Genomic DNA, 13767 nt, shown 5'->3' with positions numbered 1-13767 from the left:
GACCACAAAAGACGCTAAAGACGAAGGTACGATGCTCTCCGGAGCTAAGCGCCGCTCCCGGGCTTCTTTCGGCAGAAGCCGCGCTAAGAGAGCACTGTGAGCGGTACAATCGTCTTTGCGCGAAGAAGCCGCTTCTTCGGATCCGCGGGCCGGAGAGAGCGGCAGCATCGGAAAGGTGAAGAAGGAAGCTGTACAACACTGGGATTGTGTGCTCAACTTGCCAACTGATAGAAAACAGTACCTTACCATTCTCCTGACTTTTCCTATCACATGAATATTCGATTGGAAGCTGTTTTGGACAGCTTTTCGTTTCTTAATGCCAAACAATTGGCAGACCTCCGTGCAACGTCCAGAACACGATGGGAGATGTTTTCTGTGCTCCGGCAGGTTTTCCTTGCCTGACAGAGTGGAAAAGCTTTCTGCTAAGATGTAGACCACAAAAGACGCTAAAGACGAAGGTACGATGCTCTCCGGAGCTAAGAGCCGCTCCCGGGCTTCTTTCGGCAGAAGCCGATCAAACGAGAGCACTGTGAGCGGTACAATCGTCTTTGCGCGAAGAAGCCGCTTCTTCGGCTCCGCGAGCCGGAGAGAGCGGCAGCATCGGAAAGGTGAAGAAGGAAGCTGTACAACACTAGGATTGTGTGCACAGCTTGCCAACTGATAGAAAACAGTACCTTACCATTCTCCTGACTTTTGTAATCACATGAATATTCGATTGGAAGCTGTTTTGGACAGCTTTTCTTTTCTTTATGCCAAACACTTGGCAGACCTCCGTACAACGTCCAGAACACGATGGGAGATGTTTTCTGTGCTCCGGCAGGTTTTCCTTGCCTGACAGAGTGGAAAAGCTTTCTGCTAAGATGTAGACCACAAAAGACGCTAAAGACGAAGGTACGATGCTCTCCGGAGCTAAGAGCCGCTCCCGGGCTTCTTTCGGCAGAAGCCGCTCAAACGAGAACACTGTGAGCGGTACAATCGTCTTTGCGCGAAGAAGCCGCTTCTTCGGCTCCGGGAGCCAGAGAGAGCGGCAGCATCGGAAAGGTGAAGAAGGAAGCTGTACAACACTGGGATTGTGTGCTCAACTTGCCAACTGATAGAAAACAGTACCTTACCATTCTCCTGACTTTTCCTATCACATGAATATTCGATTGGAAGCTGTTTTGGACAGCTTTTCTTTTCTTAATGCCAAACAATTGGCAGACCTCCGTGCAACGTCCAGAACACGATGGGAGATGTTTTCTGTGCTCCGGCAGGTTTTCCTTGCCTGACAGAGTGGAAAAGCTTTCTGCTAAGATGTAGACCACAAAAGACGCTAAAGACGAAGCTACGATGCTCTCCGGAGCTAAGCGCCGCTCACGGGCTTCTTTCGGCAGAAGCCGCGCTAAGAGAGCACTGTGAGCGGTACAATCGTCTTTGCGCGAAGAAGCCGCTTCTTCGGCTCCAGGAGCCGGAGATAGCGGCAGCATCGGAAAGGTGAAGAAGGATGCTGTATTACACAAGGATTGCGTGCGCAGCTTGCCAACTGATATAAAACAGTACCTTACCACTCTCCTGACTTTTCCAATCACATGAATATTCGATTGGAAGCTGTTTTGGACAGCTTTTCTTTTCTTTATGCCAAACACTTGGCAGACCTCCGTGCAACGTCCAGATCACGTTGGGAAATGTTTTCTGTGCCGGCGCAGGTTTTCCTTGCCAGACAGAGTGGAAAAGATTTCTGCTAGGGTGTAGACCACAAAAGACGCTAAAGACGAAGGTACGATGCTCTCCGGAGCTAAGCGCCGCTCCCGGGCTTCTTTCGGCAGAAGCCTCTGTAACGAGAACACTGTGAGCGGTACAATCGTCTTTGCGCGAAGAAGCCGCTTCTTCGGCTCCGGGAGCCGGAGAGAGCGGCAGCATTGGAAAGGTGAAGAAGGAAGCTGTACAACACTGGGATTGTGTGCTCAACTTGCCAACTGATACAAAACAGTACCTTACCATTCTCCTGACTTTTGTAATCACATGAATATTCGATGGGAAGCTGTTTTGGACAGCTTTTCGTTTCTTTATGCCAAACACTTGGCAGACCTCCGTACAACATCCAGATCACGATGGGAGATGTTTTCGGTGCTCCGGCAGGTTTTCCTTGCCTGACAGAGTGGAAAAGCTTTCTGCTAGGATGTAGACCACAAAAGACGCTAAAGACGAAGGTACGATGCTCTCCGGATCTAAGCTCCGCTCCCGGGCTTCTTTCGTCAGAAGCCGCGCTAAGAGAGCACTGTGAGCGGTACAATCGTCTTTGCGCGAAGAAGCCGCTTCTTCGGCTCCGGGAGCCGGAGAGAGCGGCAGCATCGGAAAGGTGAAGAAGGAAGCTGTACAACACTGGGATTGTGTGCTCAACTTGCCAACTGATAGAAAACAGTACCTTACCATTCTCCTGACTTTTCCTATCACATGAATATTCGATTGGAAGCTGTTTTGGACAGCTTTTCTTTTCTTTATGCCAAACACTTGGCAGACCTCCCTACAACGTCCAGAACACGATGGGAGATGTTTTCTGTGCTCCGGCAGGTTTTCCTTGCCAGACAGAGTGGAAAAGCTTTCTGCTAAGATGCAGACCACAAAAGACGCTAAAGACGAAGGTACGATGCTCTCCGGAGCTAAGAGCCGCTCCCGGGCTTCTTTCGGCAGAAGCCGCTCAAACGAGAACACTGTGAGCGGTACAATCGTCTTTGCGCGAAGAAGCCGCTTCTTCGGCTCCGGGAGCCGGAGAGAGCGGCAGCATCGGAAAGGTGAAGAAGGAAGCTGTACAACACTGGGATTGTGTGCTCAACTTGCCAACTGATAGAAAACAGTACCTTACCATTCTCCTGACTTTTCCTATCACATGAATATTCGATTGGAAGCTGTTTTGGACAGCTTTTCTTTTCTTTATGCCAAACACTTGGCAGACCTCCGTACAACGTCCAGAACACGATGGGATATGTTTTCTGTGCTCCGGCAGGTTTCCCTTGCCAGACGTAGTGCAAAAGCTTTCTGCTAGGATGTAGACCACAAAAGACGCTAAAGACGAAGGTACGATGCTCTCCGGAGCTAAGCGCCGCTCCCGGGCTTCTTTCGGCAGAAGCCGCGCTAAGAGAGCACTGTGAGCAGTACAATCGTCTTTGCGCGAAGAAGCCACTTGTTCGGCTCCGGGAGCCGGAGAGAGCGGCAGCATCGGAAAGGTGAAGAAGGAAGCTGTACAACACTGGGATTGTGTGCTCAACTTGCCAACTGATAGAAAACAGTACCTTTGCACTCTCCTGACTTTTCTAATCACATGAATATTCGATTGGAAGCTGTTTTGGACAGCTTTTCTTTTCTTTATGCCAAACACTTGGCAGACCTCCCTACAACGTCCAGAACACGATGGGAGATGTTTTCTGTGCTGGCGCAGGTTTTCCTTGCCAGACAGAGTGGAAAAGCTTTCTGCTAAGATGTAGACCACAAAAGACGCTAAAGACGAAGGTACGATGCTCTCCGGAGCTAAGCGCCGCTCCCGGGCTTCTTTCGGCAGAAGCCGCGCTAAGAGAGCACTGTGAGCGGTACAATCGTCTTTGCGCGAAGAAGCCGCTTGTTCGGCTCCGCGAGCCGGAGAGAGAGGCAGCATCGGAAAGGTGAAGAAGGAAGCTGTACAACACTGGGATTGTGTGCTCAACTTGCCAACTGATAGAAAACAGTACCTTACCATTCTCCTGACTTTTCCTATCACATGAATATTCGATTGGAAGCTGTTTTGGACAGCTTTTCTTTTCTTACTGCCAAACAATTGGCAGACCTCCGTGCAACGTCCAGAACACGATGGGAGATGTTTTCTGTGCTCCGGCAGGTTTTCCTTGCCTGACAGAGTGGAAAAGCTTTCTGCTAAGATGTAGACCACAAAAGACGCTAAAGACGAAGGTACGATGCTCTCCGGAGCTAAGAGCCGCTCCCAGGCTTCTTTCGGCAGAAGCCGCTCAAACGAGAACACTGAGACCGGTACAATTGACTTTGCGCGAAGAAGCCGCTTCTTCGGCTCCGGGAGCCGGAGAGAGCGGCAGCATCGGAAAGGTGAAGAAGGAAGCTGTACAACACTGGGATTGTGTGCTCAACTTGCCAACTGATAGAAAACAGTACCTTACCATTCTCCTGACTTTTCCTATCACATGAATATTCGATTGGAAGCTGTTTTGGACAGCTTTTCTTTTCTTAATGCCAAACAATTGGCAGACCTCCGTGCAACGTCCAGAACACGATGGGAGATGTTTTCTGTGCTCCGGCAGGTTTTCCTTGCCAGACAGAGTGCAAAAGCTTTCTGCTAGGATGTAGACCACAAAAGACGCTAAAGACGAAGCTACGATGCTCTCCGGAGCTAAGCGCCGCTCACGGGCTTCTTTCGGCAGAAGCCGCGCTAAGAGAGCACTGTGAGCGGTACAATCGTCTTTGCGCGAAGAAGCCGCTTCTTCGGCTCCAGGAGCCGGAGAGAGCGGCAGCATCGGAAACGTGAAGAAGGAAGCTGTATTACACTAGGATTGCGTGCGCAGCTTGCCAACTGATAGAAAACAGTACCTTACCACTCTCCTGACTTTTCCAATCACATGAATATTCGATTGGAAGCTGTTTTGGACAGCTTTTCTTTTCTTTATGCCAAACACTTGGCAGACCTCCGTGCAACGTCCAGAACACGATGGGAGATGTTTTCGGTGCTCCGGCAGGTTTTCCTTGCCTGACAGAGTGGAAAAGCTTTCTGCTAGGATGTAGACCACAAAAGACGCTAAAGACGAAGGTACGATGCTCTCCGGAGCTAAGCGCCGCTCCCGGGCTTCTTTCGGCAGAAGCCGCGCTAAGAGAGCACTGTGAGCAGTACAATCGTCTTTGCGCGAAGAAGCCACTTGTTCGACTCCGCGAGCCGGAGAGAGCGGCAGCATCGGAAAGGTGAAGAAGGAAGCTGTACAACACTAGGATTGTGTGCTCAACTTGCCAACTGATAGAAAACAGTACCTTTGCACTCTCCTGACATTTCTAATCACATGAATATTCGATTGGAAGCTGTTTTGGACAGCTTTTCTTTTCTTTATGCCAAACACTTGGCAGACCTCCGTACAACGTCCAGATCACGTTGGGAAATGTTTTCTGTGCTGGCGCAGGTTTTCCTTGCCAGACAGAGTGGAAAAGCTTTCTGCTAGGATGTAGACCACAAAAGACGCTAAAGACGAAGGTACGATGCTCTCCGGAGCTAAGCGCCGCTCCCGGGCTTCTTTCGGCAGAAGCCGCGCTAAGAGAGCACTGTGAGCGGTACAATCGTCTTTGCGCGAAGAAGCCGCTTCTTCGGATCCGCGGGCCGGAGAGAGCGGCAGCATCGGAAAGGTGAAGAAGGAAGCTGTACAACACTGGGATTGTGTGCTCAACTTGCCAACTGATAGAAAACAGTACCTTACCATTCTCCTGACTTTTCCTATCACATGAATATTCGATTGGAAGCTGTTTTGGACAGCTTTTCGTTTCTTAATGCCAAACAATTGGCAGACCTCCGTGCAACGTCCAGAACACGATGGGAGATGTTTTCTGTGCTCCGGCAGGTTTTCCTTGCCTGACAGAGTGGAAAAGCTTTCTGCTAAGATGTAGACCACAAAAGACGCTAAAGACGAAGGTACGATGCTCTCCGGAGCTAAGAGCCGCTCCCGGGCTTCTTTCGGCAGAAGCCGATCAAACGAGAGCACTGTGAGCGGTACAATCGTCTTTGCGCGAAGAAGCCGCTTCTTCGGCTCCGCGAGCCGGAGAGAGCGGCAGCATCGGAAAGGTGAAGAAGGAAGCTGTACAACACTAGGATTGTGTGCACAGCTTGCCAACTGATAGAAAACAGTACCTTACCATTCTCCTGACTTTTGTAATCACATGAATATTCGATTGGAAGCTGTTTTGGACAGCTTTTCTTTTCTTTATGCCAAACACTTGGCAGACCTCCGTACAACGTCCAGAACACGATGGGAGATGTTTTCTGTGCTCCGGCAGGTTTTCCTTGCCTGACAGAGTGGAAAAGCTTTCTGCTAAGATGTAGACCACAAAAGACGCTAAAGACGAAGGTACGATGCTCTCCGGAGCTAAGAGCCGCTCCCGGGCTTCTTTCGGCAGAAGCCGCTCAAACGAGAACACTGTGAGCGGTACAATCGTCTTTGCGCGAAGAAGCCGCTTCTTCGGCTCCGGGAGCCAGAGAGAGCGGCAGCATCGGAAAGGTGAAGAAGGAAGCTGTACAACACTGGGATTGTGTGCTCAACTTGCCAACTGATAGAAAACAGTACCTTACCATTCTCCTGACTTTTCCTATCACATGAATATTCGATTGGAAGCTGTTTTGGACAGCTTTTCTTTTCTTAATGCCAAACAATTGGCAGACCTCCGTGCAACGTCCAGAACACGATGGGAGATGTTTTCTGTGCTCCGGCAGGTTTTCCTTGCCTGACAGAGTGGAAAAGCTTTCTGCTAAGATGTAGACCACAAAAGACGCTAAAGACGAAGGTACGATGCTCTCCGGAGCTAAGAGCCGCTCCCGGGCTTCTTTCGGCAGAAGCCGCTCAAACGAGAACACTGTGAGCGGTACGATCGTCTTTGCGCGAAGAAGCCGCTTCTTCGGCTCCGGGAGCCGGAGAGAGCGGCAGCATCGGAAAGGTGAAGAAGGAAGCTGTACAACACTGGGATTGTGTGCTCAACTTGCCAACTGATAGAAAACAGTACCTTACCATTCTCCTGACTTTTCCTATCACATGAATATTCGATTGGAAGCTGTTTTGGACAGCTTTTCTTTTCTTTATGCCAAACACTTGGCAGACCTCCGTACAACGTCCAGAACACGATGGGATATGTTTTCTGTGCTCCGGCAGGTTTCCCTTGCCAGACGTAGTGCAAAAGTTTTCTGCTAGGATGTAGACCACAAAAGACGCTAAAGACGAAGGTACGATGCTCTCCGGAGCTAAGCGCCGCTCCCGGGCTTCTTTCGGCAGAAGCCGCGCTAAGAGAGCACTGTGAGCAGTACAATCGTCTTTGCGCGAAGAAGCCACTTGTTCGGGTCCGCGAGCCGGAGAGAGCGGCAGCATCGGAAAGGTGAAGAAGGAAGCTGTACAACACTGGGATTGTGTGCTCAACTTGCCAACTGATAGAAAACAGTACCTTTGCACTTTCCTGACTTTTCTAATCACATGAATATTCGATTGGAAGCTGTTTTGGACAGCTTTTCTTTTCTTTATGCCAAACACTTGGCAGACCTCCGTACAACGTCCAGAACACGATGGGAGATGTTTTCTGTGCTCCGGCAGGTTTTCCTTGCCTGACAGAGTGGAAAAGCTTTCTGCTAAGATGTAGACCACAAAAGACGCTAAAGACGAAGGTACGATGCTCTCCGGAGCTAAGCGCCGCTCCCGGGCTTCTTTCGGCAGAAGCCGCGCTAAGAGAGCACTGTGAGCGGTACAATCGTCTTTGCGCGAAGAAGCCGCTTCTTCGGCTCCAGGAGCCGGAGAGAGAGGCAGCATCGGAAAGGTGAAGAAGGAAGCTGTACAACACTGGGATTGTGTGCTCAACTTGCCAACTGATAGAAAACAGTACCTTACCATTCTCCTGACTTTTCCTATCACATGAATATTCGATTGGAAGCTGTTTTGGACAGCTTTTCTTTTCTTAATGCCAAACAATTGGCAGACCTCCGTGCAACGTCCAGAACACGATGGGAGATGTTTTCTGTGCTCCGGCAGGTTTTCCTTGCCTGACAGAGTGGAAAAGCTTTCTGCTAAGATGTAGACCACAAAAGACGCTAAAGACGAAGGTACGATGCTCTCCGGAGCTAAGAGCCGCTCCCAGGCTTCTTTCGGCAGAAGCCGCTCAAACGAGAACACTGAGACCGGTACAATTGTCTTTGCGCGAAGAAGCCGCTTCTTCGGCTCCGGGAGCCGGAGAGAGCGGCAGCATCGGAAAGGTGAAGAAGGAAGCTGTACAACACTGGGATTGTGTGCTCAACTTGCCAACTGATAGAAAACAGTACCTTACCATTCTCCTGACTTTTCCTATCACATGAATATTCGATTGGAAGCTGTTTTGGACAGCTTTTCTTTTCTTTATGCCAAACACTTGGCAGAACTCCCTACAACGTCCAGAACACGATGGGATATGTTTTCTGTGCTCCGGCAGGTTTTCCTTGCCAGACAGAGTGCAAAAGCTTTCTGCTAGGATGTAGACCACAAAAGACGCTAAAGACGAAGCTACGATGCTCTTCGGAGCTAAGCGCCGCTCACGGGCTTCTTTCGGCAGAAGCCGCGCTAAGAGAGCACTGTGAGCGGTACAATCGTCTTTGCGCGAAGAAGCCGCTTCTTCGGCTCCAGGAGCCGGAGAGAGCGGCAGCATCGGAAACGTGAAGAAGGAAGCTGTATTACACTAGGATTGCGTGCGCAGCTTGCCAACTGATAGAAAACAGTACCTTACCACTCTCCTGACTTTTCCAATCACATGAATATTCGATTGGAAGCTGTTTTGGACAGCTTTTCTTTTCTTTATGCCAAACACTTGGCAGACCTCCGTGCAACGTCCAGAACACGATGGGAGATGTTTTCGGTGCTCCGGCAGGTTTTCCTTGCCTGACAGAGTGGAAAAGCTTTCTGCTAGGATGTAGACCACAAAAGACGCTAAAGACGAAGGTACGATGCTCTCCGGAGCTAAGCGCCGCTCCCGGGCTTCTTTCGGCAGAAGCCGCGCTAAGAGAGCACTGTGAGCAGTACAATCGTCTTTGCGCGAAGAAGCCACTTGTTCGACTCCGCGAGCCGGAGAGAGCGGCAGCATCGGAAAGGTGAAGAAGGAAGCTGTACAACACTAGGATTGTGTGCTCAACTTGCCAACTGATAGAAAACAGTACCTTTGCACTCTCCTGACATTTCTAATCACATGAATATTCGATTGGAAGCTGTTTTGGACAGCTTTTCTTTTCTTTATGCCAAACACTTGGCAGACCTCCGTACAACGTCCAGATCACGTTGGGAAATGTTTTCTGTGCTGGCGCAGGTTTTCCTTGCCAGACAGAGTGGAAAAGCTTTCTGCTAGGATGTAGACCACAAAAGACGCTAAAGACGAAGGTACGATGCTCTCCGGAGCTAAGCGCCGCTCCCGGGCTTCTTTCGGCAGAAGCCGCGCTAAGAGAGCACTGTGAGCGGTACAATCGTCTTTGCGCGAAGAAGCCGCTTCTTCGGATCCGCGGGCCGGAGAGAGCGGCAGCATCGGAAAGGTGAAGAAGGAAGCTGTACAACACTGGGATTGTGTGCTCAACTTGCCAACTGATAGAAAACAGTACCTTACCATTCTCCTGACTTTTCTAATCACATGAATATTCGATTGGAAGCTGTTTTGGACAGCTTTTCGTTTCTTAATGCCAAACAATTGGCAGACCTCCGTGCAACGTCCAGAACACGATGGGAGATGTTTTCTGTGCTCCGGCAGGTTTTCCTTGCCTGACAGAGTGGAAAAGCTTTCTGCTAAGATGTAGACCACAAAAGACGCTAAAGACGAAGGTACGATGCTCTCCGGAGCTAAGAGCCGCTCCCGGGCTTCTTTCGGCAGAAGCCGCTCAAACGAGAGCACTGTGAGCGGTACAATCGTCTTTGCGCGAAGAAGCCGCTTCTTCGGCTCCGCGAGCCGGAGAGAGCGGCAGCATCGGAAAGGTGAAGAAGGAAGCTGTACAACACTGGGATTGTGTGCTCAACTTGCCAACTGATAGAAAACAGTACCTTACCATTCTCCTGACTTTTCCTATCACATGAATATTCGATTGGAAGCTGTTTTGGACAGCTTTTCTTTTCTTAATGCCAAACAATTGGCAGACCTCCGTGCAACGTCCAGAACACGATGGGAGATGTTTTCTGTGCTCCGGCAGGTTTTCCTTGCCTGACAGAGTGGAAAATCTTTCTGCTAAGATGTAGACCACAAAAGACGCTAAAGACGAAGGTACGATGCTCTCCGGAGCTAAGCGCCTCTCACGGGCTTCTTTCGGCAGAAGCCGCGCTAAGAGAGCACTGTGAGCGGTACAATCGTCTTTGCGCGAAGAAGCCGCTTCTTCGGCTCCGGGAGCCGGAGAGAGCGGCAGCATCGGAAAGGTGAAGAAGGATGCTGTATTACACAAGGATTGCGTGCGCAGCTTGCCAACTGATATAAAACAGTACCTTACCACTCTCCTGACTTTTCCAATCACATGAATATTCGATTGGAAGCTGTTTTGGACAGCTTTTCTTTTCTTTATGCCAAACACTTGGCAGACCTCCGTACAACGTCCAGATCACGTTGGGAAATGTTTTCTGTGCCGGCGCAGGTTTTCCTTGCCAGACAGAGTGGAAAAGCTTTCTGGTAGTATGTAGACCACAAAAGACGCTAAAGACGAAGGTACGATGCTCTCCGGAGCTAAGCGCCGCTCCCGGGCTTCTTTCGGCAGAAGCCGCGCTAAGAGAGCACTGTGAGCGGTACAATCGTCTTTGCGCGAAGAAGCCGCTTCTTCGGCTCCGCGAGCCGGAGAGAGAGGCAGCATCGGAAAGGTGAAGAAGGAAGCTGTACAACACTGGGATTGTGTGCTCAACTTGCCAACTGATAGAAAACAGTACCTTACCATTCTCCTGACTTTTCCTATCACATGAATATTCGATTGGAAGCTGTTTTGGACAGCTTTTCTTTTCTTTATGCCAAACAATTGGCAGACCTCCGTGCAACGTCCAGAACACGATGGGAGATGTTTTCGGTGCTCCGGCAGGTTTTCCTTGCCTGACAGAGTGGAAAAGCTTTCTGCTAAGATGTAGACCACAAAAGACGCTAAAGACGAAGGTACGATGCTCTCCGGAGCTAAGAGCCGCTCCCGGGCTTCTTTCGGCAGAAGCCGCTCAAACGAGAACACTGAGACCGGTACAATCGTCTTTGCGCGAAGAAGCCGCTTCTTCGGCTCCGGGAGCCGGAGAGAGCGGCAGCATCGGAAAGGTGAAGAAGGAAGCTGTACAACACTGGGATTGTGTGCTCAACTTGCCAACTGATAGAAAACAGTACCTTACCATTCTCCTGACTTTTCCTATCACATGAATATTCGATTGGAAGCTGTTTTGGACAGCTTTTCTTTTCTTTATGCCAAACAATTGGCAGACCTCCGTACAACGTCCAGAACACGATGGGATATGTTTTCTGTGCTCCGGCAGGTTTTCCTTGCCAGACAGAGTGGAAAAGCTTTCTGCTAGGATGTAGACCACAAAAGACGCTAAAGACGAAGGTACGATGCTCTCCGGAGCTAAGCGCCGCTCCCGGGCTTCTTTCGGCAGAAGCCGCGCTAAGAGAGCACTGTGAGCGGTACAATCGTCTTTGCGCGAAGAAGCCACTTGTTCGGCTCCAGGAGCCGGAGAGAGCGGCAGCATCGGAAAGGTGAAGAAGGAAGCTGTACAACACTGGGATTGTGTGCTCAACTTGCCAACTGATAGAAAACAGTACCTTTGCACTCTCCTGACTTTTCTAATCACATGAATATTCGATTGGAAGCTGTTTTGGACAGCTTTTCTTTTCTTTATGCCAAACACTTGGCAGACCTCCGTACAACGTCCAGATCACGTTGGGAAATGTTTTCTGTGCTGGCGCAGGTTTTCCTTGCCAGACAGAGTGGAAAAGCTTTCTGCTAGGATGTAGACCACAAAAGACGCTAAAGACGAAAGTACGATGCTCTCCGGAGATAAGCGCCGCTCCCGGGCTTCTTTCGGCAGAAGCCGCGCTAAGAGAGCACTGTGAGCGGTACAATCGTCTTTGCGCGAAGAAGCCGCTTCTTCGGATCCGCGGGCCGGAGAGAGCGGCAGCATCGGAAAGGTGAAGAAGGAAGCTGTACAACACTGGGATTGTGTGCTCAACTTGCCAACTGATAGAAAACAGTACCTTACCATTCTCCTGACTTTTGTAATCACATGAATATTTGATTGGAAGCTGTTTTGGACAGCTTTTCTTTTCTTTATGCCAAACACTTGGCAGACCTCCGTACAACGTCCAGAACACGATGGGAGATGTTTTCTGTGCTCCAGCAGGTTTTCCTTGCCTGACAGAGTGGAAAAGCTTTCTGCTAAGATGTAGACCACAAAAGACGCTAAAGACGAAGGTACGATGCTCTCCGGAGCTAAGAGCCGCTCCCGGGCTTCTTTCGGCAGAAGCCGCTCAAACGAGAACACTGAGACCGGTACAATCGTCTTTGCGCGAAGAAGCCGCTTCTTCGGCTCCGGGAGCCGGAGAGAGCGGCAGCATCGGAAAGGTGAAGAAGGAAGCTGTACAACACTGGGATTGTGTGCTCAACTTGCCAACTGATAGAAAACAGTACCTTACCATTCTCCTGACTTTTCCTATCACATGAATATTCGATTGGAAGCTGTTTTGGACAGCTTTTCTTTTCTTTATGCCAAACACTTGGCAGACCTCCCTACAACGTCCAGAACACGATGGGATATGTTTTCTGTGCTCCGGCAGGTTTTCCTTGCCAGACAGAGTGGAAAAGCTTTCTGCTAGGATGTAGACCACAAAAGACGCTAAAGACGAAGGTACGATGCTCTCCGGAGCTAAGAGCCGCTCCCGGGCTTCTTTCGGCAGAAGCCGCGCTAAGAGAGCACTGTGAGCGGTACAATCGTCTTTGCGCGAAGAAGCCACTTGTTCGGCTCCGGGAGCCGGAGAGAGCGGCAGCATCGGAAAGGTGAAGAAGGAAGCTGTACAACACTGGGATTGTGTGCTCAACTTGCCAACTGATAGAAAACAGTACCTTTGCACTCTCCTGACTTTTCTAATCACATGAATATTCGATTGGAAGCTGTTTTGGACAGCTTTTCTTTTCTTTATGCCAAACACTTGGCAGACCTCCGTACAACGTCCAGATCACGTTGGGAAATGTTTTCTGTGCTGGCGCAGGTTTTCCTTGCCAGACAGAGTGGAAAAGCTTTCTGCTAGGATGTAGACCACAAAAGACGCTAAAGACGAAAGTACGATGCTCTCCGGAGCTAAGCGCCGCTCCCGGGCTTCTTTCGGCAGAAGCCGCGCTAAGAGAGCACTGTGAGCGGTACAATCGTCTTTGCGCGAAGAAGCCGCTTCTTCGGATCCGCGGGCCGGAGAGAGCGGCAGCATCGGAAAGGTGAAGAAGGAAGCTGTACAACACTGGGATTGTGTGCTCAACTTGCCAACTGATAGAAAACAGTACCTTACCATTCTCCTGACTTTTGTAATCACATGAATATTTGATTGGAAGCTGTTTTGGACAGCTTTTCTTTTCTTTATGCCAAACAATTGGCAGACCTCCGTGCAACGTCCAGAACACGATGGGAGATGTTTTCTGTGCTCCGGCAGGTTTTCCTTGCCTGACAGAGTGGAAAAGCTTTCTGCTAAGATGTAGACCACAAAAGACGCTAAAGACGAAGGTACGATGCTCTCCGGAGCTAAGCGCCGCTCCCGGGCTGCTTTCGGGAGAAGCTGCGCTAAGAGAGCACTGTGAGCGGTACAATAGTCTTTGCGCGAAGAAGCCGCTTCTTCGGCTCCGCGATCCGGAGAGAGAGGCAGCATCGGAAAGGTGAAGAAGGAAGCTGTACAACACTGGGATTGTGTGCTCAACTTGCCAACTGATAGAAAACAGTACCTTACCATTCTCCTGACTTTTCCTATCACATGAATATTCGATTGGAAGCTGTTTTGGACAGCTTTTCTTTTCTTAATGCCAAACAATTGGCAGACCTCCGTGCAACGTCCAGAACACGATGG

This window comes from Ammospiza nelsoni, chromosome 5 (genome assembly GCF_027579445.1).
Source record: "Ammospiza nelsoni isolate bAmmNel1 chromosome 5, bAmmNel1.pri, whole genome shotgun sequence".
In the NCBI taxonomy this organism is placed as follows: domain Eukaryota; kingdom Metazoa; phylum Chordata; class Aves; order Passeriformes; family Passerellidae; genus Ammospiza; species Ammospiza nelsoni.
The sequence above is the reverse complement of the archived record's forward strand: the minus strand, read 5'-3'. Positions refer to the sequence as shown.